A 22,059-nucleotide genomic window follows, 5' to 3' on the forward strand; every position below is an offset into this window, starting at 1 on the left:
GGAAAATGGATGCTGCTTGAGTTCATAATGTTAAGTGAAATGAGTCAGATACACAAGCTTAAATATCACATGGTCTCTATTATATGAGAAACCTGAAATATAAATAAAAAGCAAAATAAAAGATAATAGAAAATAGGGAGATGGGTCTGGTGAAAAGGGAAGCAGACTAAGAGATGGAGGGAAGGGAAGAGGGAGAGGAGAGAAAGGGGATGAAAAGAAAAAGAATTACGATGTGTTATGTACATGCACCAACTCTCTACAATGAATGCAATTGTTATGTACTGCAAACATGCACTGATATAATACAAATATTTTTTAAATTCCCATGATTTTTTATTCAGCTAATGCAGCCTTTGATTTTGATTGTGATTTTATTCCAAGGAAAAAGTAAAATCACAGAACAAACTTTATCTTCACATTTGAGTATTCCACTTCAGGCTGACTGACTTTCTCAGTTTCTGGAATTTAACTTGATTTGAGACACTCTTGTGCAAAGTCCATAGAATGGACATGCTGCAAATTTTTTTCATGTCTTCAGGAAGCACTGTCAGATTATCCTGATACATGGATAACTGATCATTTCTTCTTACACTTTAAATATTTTAAGTTTCATGGAAAATGCAGAATATGTAAATATTGAATGCTAAAAGAAAAAGGTCTTAGTAAAGATTCTGTAACCTATAAGGAATTAAGCCTCATCTATTTTTTTCTAACTCTGTTGTCCTTTTCCAGTCACCCAAACTGGTTTCCTTATTCACCATTTAAAAAAAACAAGTGCTTTAGTAACTTGTCACTTTAATGTCATAGTGTCTTTTAGTATATTAACAAAGTTGTGAATTTATCCTCACTAATTTTTGAATGTTTTTATTACCTCAAAAAAACCCTGTACACTTGGGAGTCACTCCTTATATGCCCTTCGTCCAGCCCTTGACAGTTACTTTATAGATTTTCTTTTCTGGACATTTCTTGCATCTGGGATTATATTACACATGACCTTTTATGTTAGCTTTCTTTACAGAGCGTACTATTTTTAAGGTTCATCTATATTGCACTATCATCACAGTAGTTTTTAAGTCCAAAGAAATTTTTGGTGTAGACCCAGTAATCCAGTAATGAATAAAAGTCCATTGTTATTTATTTATCCTCTCACCAACTGATGATCATTTGAATGTCCCCACTTTCTGGGGACCAGTTTTGTGTAGATTAAGTCCTCTTGGGTCTATACTGAGCAGTAGTACAATTGTTGAATTGTATACTAAACGCTATGTGTAACATTTTGAGGAACTGCAAATATGTTTTTACCAAAGTAGCTGTACTATTTCACTCTCCTATCACCAGTGTGAAGGTCCCAATTTCTCTACACCCTCACCAACACTTTCTATATTCTGTCTTTTTAATTGAGACATTCACTTGGTCTAAAGTGGTATCTAATTGCATTTCCATAATGACTAATAATAATAAGTATATTTTCTCACAGGCTATTGACTGTATATTTTCTGGAAAATGTTTATTATAGTCCTTTATCAATTTATAAATTAAGATATTCATGCTTTTGTTGTTGATTTTAATATTTATTTACATTATTTATATTCAAGTCTTAACATATACGCAATTTGCAAATATTTTCTCCCATTCCATGGATTATCTTTCATTTTCTTGATTTCCTTTAAAGCAAAAAGATTTTAATTTCAAAGAAGTACAATTTATTTAACATTTAAAATTTTGTCTATTTTAATGTCATAATCAAGAAACCATTGCCCCTTTCCAGAAATTTTATAGCTGTAATTCTTTAGGTCTATGATTGCTACCTTTATTCATTTAGTTACAAAGCAAACTACACACATTGTTTCAAAAGTTCTCCCTATTAGAATTGTAATTTATTGAGTGGGATTATAAAAAAACTCCTATTCAATGATATTGTGTGATTCAATTCACTACTGACTCATGGATACTGCTAGACAATAATCTGTCCTTTGGCTTCCATGAAGGAAAACAAGCTAGAAAGGCAGATATTGATGCTTGTTCTTTTCATAGAATGCTTTTTCTAGAAAAGCTATATTATGTCTCTTGTTTTTATACCAAATTTGAGACTGAAATTTATATTCAGTTAAATACATCACCACTGATTAGATTTTTATCCTACAATAGCTTAAAGATCTCTGGCAATTGAAACATGAAGTTTTAAAATTGTAGTGCTCAATCTTCTAATGTTTTTAATGTTCCTAAAATGAAAATAGTAGCTGCAAATACAAACTAATGAAACATATTGATATTATTCAAGATATCAAATGATTTTGGACCAATTATCTGGAAAATTGCCCCTTATTTTTTATCTTTTGCTTTAGCAAACAGAGATCTAGCTAATAAATTACTTTTCTCTATCCCAGCTTCTCTCTTGAAAATAGGACACTAATACTGTTTTCTTCCTCATTTTAAGGGACTAATGCTGTGATTAAGTAATATTAGTGCTTTGCTTTAGAACTTCCAGAAATGAAAAGTGTGGAGGGTCCAGAGTGACTTTGGGACAGGAAGAAATCTTCATGGTGTTATGTCATACATGGCTGATAAATAAACAGCAGATTGACTTTTTTCAATCATAACAAAAGAATTTGATGCTGTGCCAGACAGAGAAGTGTTCATCAGCTTCTCAACCACACCTGTTAAAACAGAATTTTCTTGGAGTTAAGCAGTTAGGATCAACTCAAAGTCTTGTCTTTGTGAATTCCACAAATTAGTTGCTCCATGCTTTGGCACCTCTGTGTTGTACTCCTAAGAAAGTACTCTTAGTGTAGTGTTTTGGAAATTCACTTTTTAAGAAGAAACTCTTTGTTCACTCCCCTGAAGATGAGAACATATCCCAGAATCTACAACTTATTGTGTAGAAAATAGATACCATATACAATGTATGCATTTTTATCTTCACATAGAAAACTAATAGTTTAAGGAAATTAGACAACTACTTTTGAGACGTTTCTGAAAAAAGTATATTGTCATTGCTGTGTTTTTATATTGTTTTTGTTTTCAAACAGGTGAAATAATAAAAGCAGACAGATCATATCTCCTGAATCAACAAAATAACATCACTGTGTACATGCATGAAGGTGCTGATAATTTTTGTTTGTGCTATGTCATTTAATAATCTGATGTAAAGTATATATATATATATATATGTATGTATTCTAGAAAGTCTCTCAAATTCTTTTCCAGGTAAATTGAGGTGAAAAACACAAAGCAGAATTAAAAAAAAATTTTTTTACAGAGCAGAATTTATTCTGACATTGTGTAAATGATGAGATCATAAAATATGTAGAAAGCAAAAGAAAATTATTCAAAAAATAAGTTTCACAGAGATCCAAAAGATTTCTTAGTGAATAACTGTGTGTGGAAAACAACAAGGTTTGCTAAGTATTTTCTTTTCACCTATCTAAAACGTGAGTATACTTATTTTGAAAAATACAGCTCACAACTAATTATGGTGGCCTGAATTTATTTTCTCACTGCTGAGAAATGTGACTTATGTTTATATTTTAAATCTTCAAATCATTTTAAAATATCAAATTTAATTTAGTAAATGTTTAATCTGTTTAATATTTATCTTGTTTAATGTCAAGCTATCCATTGCCCTTTGGGTTTTTTGTTTGTTTTTTGCTATAAGGACTTGCTATATATTTGACGCTGGTCTTGATCTCACTTTGTAGTCCAGGCTGGCTTCAAACTGAGGCTATCCTCCTGCTTCCTCTCTGGGTGCTAGTGAGGCAGGAGATTAAGCCAGCCAGCTGGGCAAGTAGGCATGCCCTGTCAATCACAGACCAAGGACACGTGTCTAAATCCTGCACCTGGGACCAATAACAAAATGCTATCTTCAGTTCTTTTGGAAGAACCTGAAGCAGGTTTGTCATAGGATGGCCTAGATCTGACTGTCAATGGGGGATATAAAAGAAGATGGCCATTAACCTGCTGGTCAGTATGAGCTCTCTCTTTCAGTGGCCCACCTTCCCTCTTCAGAGTGCACTTCTTTTCTAGCCTTAAATGTAAAATCTCGCTACACTTTATGAGTATCTTGACCAGTTCTTTGTTCAGGACAACAAGAACCTGGAAAGGATCTCTGCTAAGGCCACACAGCACCCCAGAGCCCAGGTGACACTGTGATGACAGGCATGTGCCACCATGCCCAGCAAAGAACCTGGTATTCCCAGGTGGTCTCCTAGCCATATACTAAGCAAGCCTGGTCTTATTTTGCTTCTTGGATCATGTTCAGGGTGATATGGCCATAGTTCATTTTAGCTTTACTCTTACCTGTTTGGAATCTATAATCCTTTGGTACAAACAGTTCCTTCTTCAGATGCTTACTTGTGTCAAAAAACTGGAATTATAGACTCTAGTTACAAAAGAAGGAATATTTATTATCCTTTCAGCACTCTGTAGCTTTGTTTTCTGTTATCCAAGGAGCAAGCTATCAAAAATTAATGTTGAGAGATGACAAGTATCTTGTCTATTCAAGTCAGTAGTAAAAATAATATTTTTTTCATGGATTTTGTACTTTCAGAAGTGTGAATTATTCATGAAGTGTCAGTAAGGGTAAAAGTCACCTTAGTGATAGATTTTAGCCAGCACCAGAAAATTCGCTAAAGAAAGCTGCAATGTAGTAGAACCTAAAAATTTAGTCATGCAGTTAAAAAGTACTTCTGCTTCTTTAGTCTTGAAATGAAACTTTAAAGTTTATAAGTTACAACTGCAAGAAGAACTGATTATTTTCTAAACTAGCATTGACCTTATATGTTAAATTATTAATGACAGTAGTCCCTAGAGATCTTCCATGAAAGAACAATGCTGCTTTGTCCAGAAATGAGTGATCTGTCATTTCCCATGTCTGAAGCAGGGCAACAGAATTCACAGAGCAATCGTCCACTCGGTCCTATGCATTTAGCCACACTTTCAGAAACCAGTGCCACAATGACTATAAAGAGGTGCCTGACAGCCATTCATGTTGTGTGTCCCTCAGAAGATCTCCTCCATTTAGTGTGCTCTCATTTGTCTTCAAGTAGCAACATCCTACATAAACCTGGCTTTGCCTTTAACCCAGGCCCCCAAAAAGAAAGGATATGGGTGACATAGGCATCTGAAGAAGGCCGTCACCATCACAAGTTACACAGTCTCTTCCTTTCCAAATGATTTCTCAAGGGTATGGTGAATTTCTTTGATCGGGCTCCAGTGAACTACCTTTCAGCACTCCACAGTTAAAAGAATCAGAAACTAGTAAGAAAAAAATTCAGTAACAAGGTTGAGTGGTAAAATGAAAGGGTACAACCAAAACACTAAAGAGAAAATTAAAGTGGATGAATGAGGAGAAACTAGTGGGGGGAAATCAGCTATAAGCTTTAGATTCTGGAGCCACAGTTGACGGGCATGAAAAAACAGCTTGGAAAATCCCATGTTATTTAACAAATGGGGAGAGAGTGGGAATTTCATAAAACCTTTCAAAATACGGGAATGTCCTACACTAAACTCATTGTACAAACCAATTTTAAATCGTTAAGCTGCCATCTCTTTTTTCAGTGTCTTTTATTTTAGTGCTTCTATTTCCTTACTGTTTTAGGAAAAAATATTTTAAATAATATTTCTGGAGTTGTGACAATATGACCTTTCTAGTCATACAAAACTAAAAAAAAAAAAATACACGCTATTCCCTGTTTTCTTTTTAAAAACTCTATTTATATCCTCTTATGGGAATAAAAGTAGGTAAATCAGTCAGGACTCTGTGTGTGTGTGTGTGTGTGTGTGTGTGTGTCTGTCTGTCTGTCTGCACATCTAAGAAATCAAGGAAAAATCTGGGCATCACTAGAAAAGTAATATGTTTATACCTCTGTGAAAACCAAGATTATATATAACTACACATCAAACCAGGTCCAGAGGAGGTCCAGAAAAATACTATTATAACAAGAAAACTAAAAGAGAAAGCCATACTACTATAAACAAACAAACAAGCAAACTAATTGATCCCACACAGCATGTGATTGGAGTTAATACTGTTAGAAGTGGTGACGGGTGAGGGGCAGCATTTTTAATGCTTGCATTTATACCAAGCAGAATCGTCTCAGGAAACTCATCCTCCTTAGCATGGTTTTCTTGATCTTTTGTAATCTGACATCCCTTTTTCTTCTACAGCTTGAACTCCCCAACCCCCTGTGTTTCCATCATACTAAAGTTCTAGTCATCTTGAACTTCTTTCAATCCCTCCAAGATTTTGATATTACAGTTAGTTGCCATTTCCTCTGAACATTATCCCTGAATCCCCTAAACAAGGAGAAGGTTCCCCTTGAAGTAAATCTAATTGGAGGTGTCTGATTAGCCAAAATTAGCCAATTTGGCCTGAGCCAAATTAGATCAGTATAATTATCTACTAGGTAGTATTTGGTTTGGACAATAAGACAATAATCCATTTCAGTTGGTATAAAATATAGGAAGACAAATAAATTCAGTTGTTGTGTTAGTATGAAGCATTTACATGACATCATTGTAATAACAAAAACCAGCCTATTGAGGATAAAGGAGATGCACAGAAAGAAGCAATTGTATATGATCATGTGGCTTCAGGTAGACAAAGAACAAGAAACTAGTTGTCTTTTTTCCCTGACAGCTCTATTTCCTACTCTTTGATTTTCTGTAAACTGTCACTGGTTTCACCAAAATATTAAATTAGGGATTGCAAGCCAGGGTTGGTGGCACACACATGTAATTCTAACACTCTGGGAGGCTAAGGCAGAGGTTTGTAAATTCAAGACCGGTTTGGGCAATTTAGTAATTCAGCATGGCCCTTTAGAACTAAAATTAAAAATGAAAAAGGCCTGAGGATGGTCCTCAGTGTAAAGGGTTCTTGCTTCAATTTCTAGCTCCACAAAATAAAAATAAGAATGATTGCCAATTTCTGATACGTTTAATGGGTTTGTTACTAACATCTAAATGATTCCTGACTAAAATACACCTTCTATATGGACTTGTACAGCTCTGTCCCTTCTCCTGCATCACACTTGCCATTATTTTTCTGTTTCTTCTTTCTTAACCAGGATTTTTCACTGTTCTCTGCCTCCACAAGGACAAGGGATATATGTGCCAAGGTGACAACTTGTGATGTATTGAATATGTAAAATAAAAAAAGCATTTGTTGAATTAATGAATGATTTCTTACATAATTCCTATTTCACTAGGGTGCACCATGGGATATTTTCTTCTCTGGCTGTCAAAATTTCAAAATTTCAAGTGATAGCATTTGATGTGCAAAGTACAACAATAGGGAAAAAATCTTCATGAAGGGAACAAAGCTGTGCATTCTTTTTTTGAGACAGGGTCTCACTGTGTAGTTGAGACTGACCTGGAACTTACTATGTAGTCCAGGCTGGTCTCAAACTCAAACTCCTGCCTCAGCCTCCTGAGTGCTGGAATTACAGGCATGCGCCACCGTGCCTGGAAAGCTGTGCATTCTTAATGAATTTGTATAACATCAGCATATATCACATCGGAGATCTAGGTAGGTCGCATGTTCCCCCTTACTGTTTTCAGACAGTAAAAATAGAGATCATTTGTCAGTATGAAAATTGGAACATTAAGTCTTTGTCTTATTGGGGATTGAATTCAGAAAGTTGCATTGAGCTACTTCTTTTGTTTTTTATTTTGTGGCAAGGTCTTGGCAAGGTGCCCAGGCTGGGCTTGGAAATGATCTTTCTACTTCAGCCTCACAAAGATCTGGAATTCAGGCAGGTACCACTGCATCCAGCTGAAAGCATGGATTTTTGAAAATAATTTCAATTATTTTATTTTATAACAGGACCTTGGTTTCTTACTTGATTGAGGATCAGAATCAATGGGAGAACTTTTGAAACATACAGATTCCCAGATCCTACAACAATTTCAATGCAAAATTTTATAAAACCTTTTGAGTGATTCTGAATCCTAAGAAAGTTTCCTGACTTTGATGCCTTCATTGATCTTAGACTAGGTTTCAAAATACATCTTTAGGAATTATAGATAGCCATAGTATAAAAATATGTGGATCTTACTTTAAGTTAATTGCTCTCAACTGGTTACCCATTTATTGCATCCACAAATCATTATTAAGCATTTTCTATAGTGCTTCTAGGCTCTTTAGAACAGGTCTGAGATGGGATTTTAGGATTTAAACATCACATTTCTATGATAAACACTGGTCTAAATATGACACTGTAACATTGACAGTGAAATTATAAAATCATACTTCTGTGTTGACTCTAACACAAATATCATCCTGAATTCTTTTTCTATAGAATGTTCTTGAACTGAGGAAAAAACCTTCAACTAATAAGGGAAGAAAACAGGCCCTTGAAGTCTCTGGACTACAAAGCAAAAGTTCTAAGCTTCTGTGTAGCTCTAAACAATGTTATGATCCGGAACTTTCTGTATTCTTCCTGATTATTCAAGAGAGATTGTAAAAGATGCTGAGTGTCCCATTAAGAAAAGACATTTTTAAATGTTAATGTGTAATTGCTAGTGATAAGGAAAAAAGAAAATGAGTCCACAGTTTTTTGTTATAGAGAAGCGGTGAAGATTGGGCCTAGTAGAAAAACCATGTACAAGTGAGTGACGAGTAGAAAACAGCAAGCAAGCAGAACTGGGAAGAGGATTAAGAATAATGAAAATGAACTAGGGGAAGATACCAGAAAGGAATGAAGTCAACAAGCTTTCTTGATTTGATTTAAATACACAACACAGGGTAGTTTGGAAAAGAGTTTTTGGTCATGGCATGGGATAGAATCATAGTAGATCAAGGCAGAAAACCAAGACAATAAATTTGCAAAACTAATGTTTTTCATCTGCTAATAAAGAGTTTAAACATCTTGAACCTCCTTGCCACTTAAGACTTTGAGATATTGTTCTTACATCAGGAAAGGTAGAGTAACAAAAGAAAAACTAGAGCAAAAGAAAGACACACCATGTTCACAGAGTGGAAAATTCAACATTGTAAAGATGTCATATCTCTCCAAATTGACTACAGGTTTAATGAAATTTATATCAAAAACCCACCAAAGTTTTTTTTAAAGCAAACAAATGCATTCTTGTATTTGTGTAGAAAGACATATGACTCAAAATAGTTAAAACAACTTTGAAAAAAAATTGGAGGAATCAGTTTTCCAGACTTATGAAGACTTATATAGTTGGTAAAGAGAATGTAGAAATGATATATAGACCACTAAATCAGAGGAACAGAATAGAAAAACAGAAACAGGCCCCAAAAATATGTCCATTGAGTTGTTTACAGAGGTAGAAAAGCAATTCAATATATGATGAAAAACCTTTTGAATAAATGATGCCAGAATGATTATATATCCAAAGGAGGATAAGTTTAAAAACAAAAACAAAAATCTCTACCTAAACATCATATTTCATGCTAAAATTAGCTCAAAGTAGACCATGGACTTGAATGTAAAAATAAAAACTATACATTTTTTTAAAGAAGCAAAATGAATAGAAATCTTCAGAACCTAAAGCTAGATGGAGACTCCCTAGACTGAATATTAAAAGTCTAATCCATAGAAGAAAAATGGATAAATGGAATCAAATCAAAGTGCAAAATTTACTCTATGAAGCACATGTAAAGAAGGCGAAAAGCCAAACTATGAAACAAAATACCATATATTTAACACAAGACTTTAACTTGGAATATATGACTTTCAAAATTCAACAGCAAAAAGAAAAAAAGAAATCTTTCATTGAAGATAAGGGCAAAGAAGTACATGGAAAGAAGTTTAACATCTTGAGTTATTGAGGAAATGTAAATTAAAACTATAACGAGATATTACTATATCAGTAGCAAAATGACTAAAATAAAAATTAATGATAAATGCCCATGAGGATGGAGAGCAACTGAATCACTCATGTTACTGGTGACTGTATAGCATGGCATAGCCACTTTGAAAAATGGTTTATTCATTTGCCATTAAACTGAACACACATTTGACACATCACTCAGAAGTAGAATTTCTGGGCATTTGTCCCATATTAATAAATAATTGTATATGCATAAAACCACTTGTAGGAATAGTTACAATACTTTTATTCACAACAAGCTCACACTGGAAAACTCTTAAATGTCCTTCAGCGGGTGAATGGCTAAATAAATATGACACATTAATACCATGGAATATTGCTGGGCAATAAAAAGGAACAAACTATATAGAATGTGATAGACAAATTGATGTTCCTACTATTGCAGATAGGTAAGTTAATTAGATATTATGTAGGCAGGTAGACAGGACAACCCTCAAGTAGCCAGCCCTCAAGGAGCCAACACAGCAAGGAGCCAACATGAAGGACTATCAAAACACATTCACTGAAGGCCAGAATTCCCCCTATACCCTTGTGCTTCCCTTGGGATAAATAGCAGTGATTAATATTCTAAATAGATTTCAATCACCTGGGTGGTGGGCCAAGGTCTTAACTCAGCCTTTCCAGGAAATATTCCTGACCCCAACCCTTACTGAAAATCCCTGTAAGCTTGCTGTGTGACTTGTTCTCCCATTCGACCCCCATTTCTGGTGACTATACTTGTAATCTTATTGGCTGGTCATGGTTTGGCCCCACCTCATGTCCACCTTGTAATTTTCCACTGGGTCTTGTCTTATACTTTTGTCCTACTTTGTACCCACCTCACCTCATGGCTTTGCTGTATAAAACATGTTTGAGAAGTAGGGTGGGCAGACAGAAGGGTCCTCTATCTATCTCTCCTAGGCAGGAACTTCCTTTCCCTCAGTAAATTTTTCCTACTCTTAACATCCATTGTTCCTAGAATTCATTCTTTGATTTTAGAGAATATGAACTCACATTTCAGAAATCTAGCAGGTTTGGGAGTTACATCTCTTCCCCCTATATCACTTCCTCCCCCACAAATGTATAGATGTTCACTCTCTTATCCCCAGAACTTGTGAATATATAACATATGGCAAAGGTTTCTTTGCAAGTGCCATCAGTGGTATGGATCTTAAAATAGGGAGATTATCCTGTATTATCTGGTGAGTGCAACTCAGTCACATGAAATCATAAAACCAGAACTTTTTCTCTGGCTGGCGTCAGAGAAGGATGTAACACAAAAGGAACTCAGAGGACTCCAAGCATGAGAGGGGTTCTCTCTGCCCTTGTTGGAGGTGGACCATAATGATCATAGGAAAAATGCTAACAGTGTCCAGGAGTGAAGATTGGCTCTCAGCTGATAGTGAAAGGGAACCTCTGTCCTACTACTGCAAGACACTGAATTTGTCCAAAAACCTCAACGCACTTGGAAGCAGTTTCATCCCCAGAGCCTGCAAAAAGGAATGCAGATCTGGGTTTAGGCCTTGAGAGATTCTGAGTAGAAGGCCCAGTTGAGCCACCCTGTACCCAGATTACATTTATGGCAATTGGTTTGACAGCAATGTACATGAATATATGCCACAACTAGGAAGAATCCCAAGAGATGTGCGCCAAGTGAAAAATGCCCCTTTCAAAGGTTATGTACTGAATGATTCTATTTATATAATGTGCTTGAAATGACAAAATTAGAAGGATGTAAAATAGATTAGTGGTTGCTAAATAATGGGAGAAGGATGAAGGAGGTGGGTGTGACTATAAATGTGTGTGTTAGTTACTTTTCTCTCATTGCTGAGGCAAAATACCTGACACCCAGAGTTAGAGGGGAAGGGGTTTATTTGGTTTACTATTCATACAGGTTTCATTCCATAACTGGCTGGCTCCAAAGTAGTGTGATTGGCAGACTGGAGTCCCAGAGGAGAAACAACATGGCATGCACAATGTAGCAAAGGTAACAAGAGAGTTTAACAGCATCTTTCTGCCTCTTTTATCTTATTCAGACTACCAGGATTAGGGTGATGCCAAGCCAGTCACTCACATGGTATAGTAATCATGCACCCTTAACCCCAGCCTCACATCACACATCCCAGATTCAACTACCTCTGCATGAGGCTTTGGGGGCACATCTAAACACAAACCATGGCAATGGGCAACATAATGGATTCTTGTGCTGATGAAATTATTCTTGTTATTTGCCATAATGGAGGCTAAATGAATCTAACATGTGAGTTACATGGAGCTAAAACATGTATATGTGCATGCACACACAAATGAGTGCATACAGAGCAAGAATGATAAACATCCTAGTGGTGATGCTGCACTACAATTATGTGAGACATTGCCTTTTGGTAAACTAGGTTAAGAGTACATGGAATCTCTGTACTATTTTAGATGAGATTGGTCGTGTTCAGGGTGGTATGGCCATAGACTATTATTTTAGAATGATGTATAAATCTATAATTACCCCCAAATAAAAAAATAATAATTTTAAAGATTTAATAGATATAAAATATATTTTAAATTAGTGTTTTATTATGTTATTTATTTACTCATGGTACAGAAACCATTGTTCTCATTTTAAAAATTGTTATAGTAAAAATAATAGAATTACATATGCCAAGTCATCATCACATGCTGAGGACTAAGGAAGGTAGAGCTCACTCTTGTTGATTCTTGTCCTTCATTTGTGCTGGCCTCTTTAGAGCTGCCTCCAGCCACAGTTTTTCTGCAGGTATATTTTTACTATGTGTGCCTATTTTGTGGCCATTAGTTTAATTAAAACTAGATGATAAAATTCAAAAAACTACTTAGGATACATTAGCTCCCTATTGCTGCTGTAACAAATTATATTTTAAAAAGTATTAGCTTAAAAATAATGCACACTTTTACCATTCTGGGGGGTCAGAAGTCCAACATTGGTCTCATTGTTCTAAGATCATGTTTCCTTTTGGAAGCCCGACAGGACAGTCTGTTTCCTTGTCTGCTCCAGTTTCCAGGAACTACTGCTTTTCTTGCATTGCAACCCCTTCCAGAAATCATATCACTTTGACCTTTGTGTCCATTGTCATATATTCTTTCTTGACCTTCTTCTACATTTATTAATTCTCAAATGATTACCATAGGCCTGCTCAGAAAATCCAGCATAATCCAGATCCTTCATATAATCACATCCGCTGTATTCTGTCATGTAAGATAACATATTTACAGTCTCTGGGGATTAAGTTGTGGACATATTTGGGGGTTATTATTCTTCCTGTCACACAGGACATACACAAACTGTTACATATTGCAGTGTGCAGAATGTGTACAGATGTGTGATGACACCCTCTGTGACACTCACAAACTTTACTCGTGATATCTTATGGACCAAGTGCCACGTTCATTTCACATTCAGACTTAGAAAAGATGTATTTAAATATCATTAGGGCTTAAAATCCTTTTCAGGTTTTTGTTGGTTTAAACATAATTATAAATAGTAGTGCTACTCTTCTCTTCCCATGTGTCTGATTGCTTTCAATATTTCTTAGGTTGGGGCCGGGCGTGGTGGCGCATCCCTGTACTCCCAGTACTCGGAGGTTGAGGCAGGAGGATCACTGTGAGTTCTAGACCAGCCTGGACTACATAGTGAATTCCAGGTCAGTCTCAACTGCATAGTGAGACCCTGTCTCAAACAAACAAACAAACAAACAACAAAAAAAACCCCAAACGTTTCTTAGGTTGGGTGTCCCGAGCTAGAGTTTATTGCTTTAGACAGTCAGTATTTCACAACTCTTTAAATCTGTAAAGCAGTGCACAATTTACAGATTGTTTTTCATAGTGTCTTAGTCCATTTAGACTGCTATAACAAAGATTCCATAGAGAAGGTGAATGTAATATTTATTTCTAATCGTTCTACAGGATAGGAAGTCCAAGAGTAAGGTGCTATTTCTGGTTCATAGACTACCATTTTCTTGCTTATCCTTCCTTACATGGTAGAAAGAGGGTGAGAGAGCTTTTGGGGTTTCTTTTATAAGGGCATTAATACCATTCACGAATCTTTACTCTCATCACTTAATTACTCACAAATACCCCATTTCCTAATATTATGAATTTGGGGGATAAGATTTTATTTTATTTTATTTTTGGTACCGGGGATTGAACTCAGGTCCTTGCGCTTGCAAGGCAGGCCACCGAACCACTGAGCTAAATCCCCGGCCCTAGATTTTAACATATAAATTTTTAGAGAAATGCAAATATTCAATTCAGAGAAAAGATTATTTCATTTTATGCCACCATCAATTCCATGTAAATAGCACAGAAAGGTAGGACACAATCTCCAATTTACAGATGAGGTGACTTAAGCTGGGAGAAGCTATGTAATTTAATTAAGGTCACATTTAGAAAGAGCTAAAAGGAATTATAATCATGTTATAATCTCCGGTTTAATAACATTGAGAGGGGTAAATAAAATGGAAAATTTTCAGTTTCCAGGGAGAAAACATCCCAAATCTGGGAAGACAGCAGTAGGAATGGCAATTAAAGCAAACAGCCTGGTTCAGAATGGAGTAATTTTGCATTAACTACTGGCACATCAACTAATGTTGGCATGCTCAGAATCTGCAAGAACAGGGCCAGGTTTAATGTTAGAAATAAACATTGGTGCAGTTAGAAATCAAGACTATAGTGAAAAGAAAAGCTGTATTGTTCTGAGCAGTTTTCTTTCATATTTTGTGAGGTCACAAATAGTTTTAGAGCTTTTTCCCCAAGTCTTTTATTTGGAAGGGACATTACAAATGATAGTGATTCAGTGACAGACATCCTTTTTCCCTCAATGGTTCAGAGCATTCCAAATGACACAGGGCTATTTTTATTCACTGAGGCTTGGGAGTCAGTAGGAAAACATCCACTGTACTGGTGTCTTTCTGGTAAAGAGTACAAATGGATTCTTGAGCAATCATGAAAAGAAGACACAGTGCATAAAAAAATTAGGGAATTGCAGATGTAATCATGCAGAGACTCACAAGACATGATGCTTGATATAATTTGAAACTGCATGATTGAGTAGCAGAGGAATATGGAAATTTGTAACTGAAAAATTCTGGTAGCTGGGCCTAATTTTGAGAGATAGTTTGAAAGGTTTAATGAACAGATTATCTAGAGTGCAGGTTACCTCTAACACTGAGTTATTTTAATATTTAACTAAATGCTTATTTTGGCCTCATGCATTATTTTATATATTCAATTTATGGATTGTCCACATTGATTTTTTACTTTGTGGATCAGCAAATTATTTTGACCTATAAATAGCTTTTAAACTACAAATAATAAAAACCAAATATTTGAAAGTGATACCAAGAGTGCGTTTACAAAGTATATACAGTCTGTTTGCTAGTGTAATTACCCATTTTCAGGAGTCCTCTATGCAAGCCAAATCTCCTAATCAGTTTGCTTAGAAAATAACACTGAGGTCAAATTACACTAGCAAGGAAAAATAGAAAGTAGAATTAATTACCTTGATGTTGTAGACTAGAATGAACAAATGGCACTTCAATTATCTGATTCTTCCTGAGCCTTTTTGAGTGTGAATGATCTGAATTACTTTGTTACTGAATTCTCCAAGGCTAACCTAGCAATGCAGATGCAATGATATGAAAGAATGTGTTGCTCTGTAAGAATCAAGTCAAATTTTCACTTAAAGACTAACTGCTATACTGCTGACTTGCCAAAGATGATTTATCCAGTTACATGCTTTTAAAATATTTAACTACTTTCTTAGCTTTCTGATTTTATAAAAAACCCAAAATGGTCAAAATAATATTTTCATAGCTGTCTGCTAATAAATACTTATACTTATGGGAGAATACAAAAGCACGTGGACATTATGCTGAGCACAGTTACTATTTCTCTCTCTCTCTTTTTCTCTTTCTTTCTACTACAGTGATAGTTCTGTGCTTCCCAACTTTATGGACTTAAAATTTGGGGGAATCATTTGGTTGTAGAGACACACAATAGGTTACTGAAGGGTTACAAATGCAGTCCTCCCTCGGCACCCTGGTGGATTGACTTCATGGCCCCTACAGATATCAAACTCTACAGGTGTTCAAGTCTCTTATATAAAATGGCATAATATTTGCATAGAACCTACACACATTTTCTGAAATACTTTTAAATCATCCCTAGATCACTTAGGAAACCAATTATAATGCAAATATTATGTAAATAATCACTGTACCAGTGTTCACTGAATAATGATGAAGGGAAAAAGTCTGTATGTTCAATACAGATGCAGTTTTTAAGAAATATGTTTGATTTACAGTTAATTGAATCTGGAGATGTGGAACCCACAGATAAAGAGTGCCAAAGATACAATTTGAGGGTAAATTCTTTTTGACCTGGGAGAATTCACTTTTATTTTCAAGAGCTTTTCTATTCAGGATGCGTGAAAATCCTAAAGCAGTTGGGATTTTAATTTGGTGGTACTTACATACCAGTTATCAGACCACTGCAGGGCTGACTTATTTCTAAATCTTCACAGAGGGAGAACAATCTTTTGGATTTTGTCTTAATTTTATCTAATTTTGATGCCTATTCTGGATTTTCTGATGGAGCAAATATGTAGGTGAGGCCCTGGAACATGTGTTTTGCAAAAAGCTTTTCAGGTGATTTTTCGGATCCAGCAATTTGTGGAAACTACAGATGTTAATCTAGCCTCTCTACTTTTCAGATGCAGAATCTGAGGCCTACCTTGTGCCTCCTCAGAAGATGAGGAGGAGACTACAGCTCCTTGACTGCTAATCCTTTTATGCTTCTCACTAGGCCCGGCTGCTGACTAACTCTTTATGTTCCTTCAGAATTCAGAGCAGCAGGAGATGTACCTATGACCATAATTTCTCTACACTAAGGATTATTGATTTGCTGGGAGACCCAAGGTTATCTCCTTCCCTGAAAAACTTTAAAATCAAGAGACGTATTTAACTGCTTGTCAATTTATCAGTGAAATCCTGCCTGCAGACAGGAATATGGGATGGGTTGTATCTTTTTATCTCATTTAGCTCTTTCTTATGCTCCTGTAATTTAGTGATCAAAGGACCCTAATTGCATTGTCTTTCATCTTCTTAGCTTTCCTAGCCCTGATTTTTTATGCTCTTATAACTTAACACCAAAAGGAACCCTTTTTACTGTCATTTTCTTTTGCTAAGGTGGTTTCCCAGAAGCTTTCTCCCATATAAAAAAATTTAGTTTCCTCCTCCTTCCTTCTACTTAGCTTTCTTATCAAAAGGATGAACACACCCTCAGCACTTATATGCAAAACCAGTCCCTCCCTGCCTTTGGCACATACTTAGCTCTCTCAGAGCAAATCAACAAATAGCCCACAAACCGCTTGAGTGGTTAGGCTGACAGCTAGTTTAGCATAAATACAACAGCACCATCTTGTGTTGTGTTTCTGGGAGAATTTACCTCGTTGGCAGGACAAAAGATTGGGCCAGGAGGGATCCACTAGGCCTCAATTACCACTACTGGAAACAAATACAATAATCCCTCAGTATCTTCAGGAGATTGTCTCCAGGACCCCCAGTAGATTCCCAAATATTTGGATACTAAAATCCCTTATATAAAATTATGCAGTAATTGCATATAACTTACATCCTCCTATATACTTTTGAAATCATCTCTGGATTACTTATATCTAATACAAAGTCAATGATATGTAAATAAATGCTATATTTATAGTTTTGGGGGAAAAGGAAAAATGTCTGTACATGTTCAGTGTAGATGGAATATTTTTTCTGAGTATTTTTAATCCCATGTTGATTAAATTCACAGATGTAGAGCCTACAGATAGGAAGGTGCCAACTATACGAGCCACTTCTAGCCTCTTGAAAACATTTCTGTTCACTACCAGCCTATAACTTTCTCCTATAAAGTGATAATATTCTCTTCTTTAAATATAAAATTGTTGGAAAATAGAGAAAAAAATAAATATTCTATAAAAGCCTGGAAAACAAAATATTTTAGCAAATATCACAGAAGAAAAAGTTAATGTCAGTTTTTATATCAAAATATTTAAAGGTCAGTACACATTTAATGGTATTGCCGTTTTTCATTTTCTCTAAAGATTCTTTTATATTTGGAAAAGTAGCTTTTGAACAATGCATTTGCCTAGTAAAAGGAGAAGGAATTCTTTTACCATATCACTCAAAATAGTTCTATAAAACATTTTTTCCCCAAGTGGAGTTGTAGATAAATACAGATTCACATGTATTTACATATATCTTCACTATCTTCACTATGGATCATTTGAGAACTTAATATGTGGATATCAACTTGAGACATTTTTAAAACTAAAAATAAAAACGGTGGCCAACAAAATATGCCCTTTGATCTCACTAGAAAGAGCATGGTTAATTAAATATTGCTTTCATGGGAAAGATGGAACTTCAGTACTCTTTTAATTTGTATTCTCTAATGTCCAGTGATGTGCATTTCTTCATGTATTTATTGGCCACTTGTACTTCTTCCATGAAGTGTCTATTCATTTCCATTGCCCACTTGGCTTGGGACTTATTTTGGGAGGGGGGTTGATTTTTTGAGTTCTTTATATATTCTAGATATTAGTTCTTGGATTAATAGCTGGCAAAATTTTTTTTTCTCATTCTGTAGGTTGACTTTTCACTCTGATGGTTGTTTCTTCTGCTGTGCAGAAAACATTTTAATTTGATTTGATCCTATTTGTTGATTCTTAGTACTATTTCCCATGTAACTGGGGTTCCTTTCAGAACATCCTTGCCTATGTCTATGACTTCAGAGGTTTTACCTATTTTCTCTTCCAGCAGATTGTTTCTTTTTAACATTAGTTTTTTATCTATTTTTATTTTACTTTAGTATATGGTGAGAGTTATGATTCTACATTCAATCTTCTGCAGCTGGATAGCAAAACCATTTATTAAGGAGGCTATCTTTCCTTCGCTGTAAGGTTTTGGTCCCTTTGTCAAAGGTCAAATAGTTGAATATGCTTGGAGATGTGTCTTTGTCTTCTCTTCTGTTTCATGGATCTTTATGTTTGTTCTTGTCACAGTAGCTTTGTAACATTACTTTAATTGTGCGAATGTGATTCCTCCCGCTCTTGTTACCAGGATTGCTTTTGCTATTCTGGATCTCTTTGGGGGTCTATATGAATTCTAGCATCATTTCCTCCAGAAGAATGTGAAGAATGTTGTTAGAATCTTGATTGGGATTGTATTCAATCTGTATATAAATTTTGGAAGTGTGGCCATTTTGACTATATTGGTCCTGCCTATCTAGGAACAGGGGGTATCTTTCCATTTTCTGACGTCTTCTTTTATTTACTGTTTCAGAGTGTTTTAGTTTTCATCATAGAGGTCTTTCAATTCCTTAATTAATTCCTAAGTATTTAATTTTTCTTGGTAATATTTTGAATTATTTTTTTCTAATTTCCTTCTCAATGGCTTCATTATTAGTATACTGGAACACTTGATTTTTGTATATTAACTTTGCATCCTGCTATTTTACTAAATTTCATTATTAGTTCTAAAAGTCTTTTGGTGGATTTTCTTTTGGGTTTTCTCTGAAGAAGATTATGTTATCTGCAAATAATGATATTTTGACTTCTTCCTTTCCTATATATATATCCTTTTTTCTTTTTTGACAAATTTCTCTTGCTAATGTTGAGTACTATGTTGATAGTGGACATTCTTGTCTTGTTCCTCATTTTAAAGGGAACGTTTTCAGTTTTCCACATCTAAAATGCTGTTGGCAGTAGGTTTCATCAGTAGCTTTCAACAGATTGAAATATGGTTGTTTTGCATCTATTTTCTTCAGTGTTTTTATCATGACAGGATGTTGGATTTTGTCATAGGTTTTTTTCTGCATCTACTGTGATATCATGTGATTTTTGTCCTTAATTGTTTATGTTATCTATTACATTTATTAATTTACATATGTCGAACCATTGTTACAACCCTGGGATTAAGTTTACTTGGTCATGATGTATGATCTTTTTTATGATTTGTTGCATTCTGTTTTCCAGTATCTTGTTGGGGATTTTGGCATCTGTATTCATTAAAGAGATTAGTTAGCAGTTCTCTTTTATGGTTGTATCTAGCTCTGATTCTGAAACAGGGTAATGATAGCTTTCAAGAGTTAATTTTGGGAGGACTCTTTCCTTTCCAATTTCATTAAAAAGCTTGAAGAATATTGCAGTTAGAACTTCCCTGAAGGTTTTGTAGAATTCATCAATGAATCCATTGGGACCTGGGCTTTTCTTATTATTCATTGCCTGTTATTGGATTATTCATGATTTTTAAATCTTTTGGTTCAGTTTTGTTAGTTCATATGTATCTAGGAATCTATCCATTTCTTTTGTGTTCTCCAATTTATTGACATGCAGGTTTGTGAAGTAGTTGCTAACAATCTGGATTTCAACAGTGTCCATTGTGATTTCACCTTTTTCATTTCTAATTGAATAAATTTGGGTCTTTTCTTCCTTTTTTTAGTTAAATTGGATAAGGGTTTGTACATTTCACTTATTCTTTCAAAGAACCAACTCTTAAGATTAGTAATTATTTGTAGTTTTTTTTCTTTTGTCTTGATTTCATTTATTTCTGCCCTGATCTTTATAACTGTCTTCCTTGTTCTAACTTTGAGTGTGGCTTGGTCTTGTTTTTCTTGGATCTTGAATTGCACCATTAGTTTATTTGGGCTTGCTCTTTGTGATGTGGGCATTCATAACTATAAACTTCCCTTTTTGGATGGCTTTCATTGTGTTCCATAAGTTCTGGTATGTTGTACTGGCATTATTCTTTAATTTTAGAAATTGTCTTCTTACTTGATTTCTTCTGCAATCCACTGTTTAATTAAGAATGTATTTTTTGGCATGTGCATAATTTCCATAGTTTATTTTGTCTCTGATTTCTAATTTTATCACATCATGATCTGATAATATGCATGGTACACCTTTAATTCTTTTTCATTTACTTAAACTTGCTTTATTGCCTAGTATGTGGTCTATTTTGGAGAAAGTTACATGTGGTACTGCAAAGAATGTGTACTTTGGTTGTTGGATGGAGCATTCTATAGATATCTATTAAGTCCATTTGTTTGGAGGTTGTATTCAACCCTAGTATTTCTTTGTTTACTTTTTGTTTAGTTTGTCTATTTGTGATCAAGAAGTCAAACAAATAAATGCTGGTCAAGCTGTCAGACAAAAGAACCCTTCTACATTGTTGGTGGGAATTCAAACTGATACAGACACTATGGAAATCAGGATGGGTATTTCCCCCAAAAATAAAATTAGAAGTTCTATTTGACCCAGCTATTCCTCTTTTGGATATCCTCCCAAAATAGTTAAAGACATATTACAGTGATATATCCATACCCATGTTTATAGCAGCCCAACTGATAATAGCTGCATCTTGGATGTAGCTTATGTATCCATCAATGGAGGTGTATAAAGAAATGTAATATTAATATGCAATGGAGAACTACTCTACCTTAAAGAGAGATAAACCTTGGATGCACCTTGAGACCATAATGTTATGTGAAATAAATGAGACACACAAGTTTAAATATTGCCGTTTCTCTTAGGCAAGAAACTTAAATTATAAATAAAGAGAAAAATAAAAGGAGATACATCTTTGTCAAAACAGGAAGGGACTCAAGAAGTGGAGGGAGCGAGAAGGGTGGGAGAGGCAGGGGATGAAAAATAGGAATTAAGATGTGTCATGTACAGGCCAGAAATTTAGCTCAGTGGGGAGTGCCTGGCTGGCAAGTGCAAGGTCCTGAGTTTGATTCTGGTACACACACACACACACACACACACACACACAGGTGTCATATACATGTATCAACTCCACACAAGGAATGTAAACATTATATACTGTGAACATGCACTAAGAAAAGACAAACCAGTATGTACATTAGTGAACAGCATAAAACACTCAGTAGGCTTCCAGGAGCATGGAATCTGTAATAATGTAAATCAGCATGTGTTTATGCCCAATGGCATTGATTATGTGTATAACACTATGACTGATTCAACAAAGACAGAGGTTGCTTACAGGGCATATCTAAGAACAAACAAAAAAAAATCTGGAAAAAATGAATACTTTCCACTGTGATTCCAAATGTCTAGATTAATATAATATATCCACATTTTTGCGGGGAGGTACTGGGGATTGAACTTGGGAC

Source organism: Fukomys damarensis, unplaced genomic scaffold (assembly GCF_012274545.1).
Source record: "Fukomys damarensis isolate Sample0158 unplaced genomic scaffold, DMR_v1.0_HiC HiC_scaffold_38, whole genome shotgun sequence".
In the NCBI taxonomy this organism is placed as follows: Eukaryota; Metazoa; Chordata; class Mammalia; order Rodentia; family Bathyergidae; genus Fukomys; species Fukomys damarensis.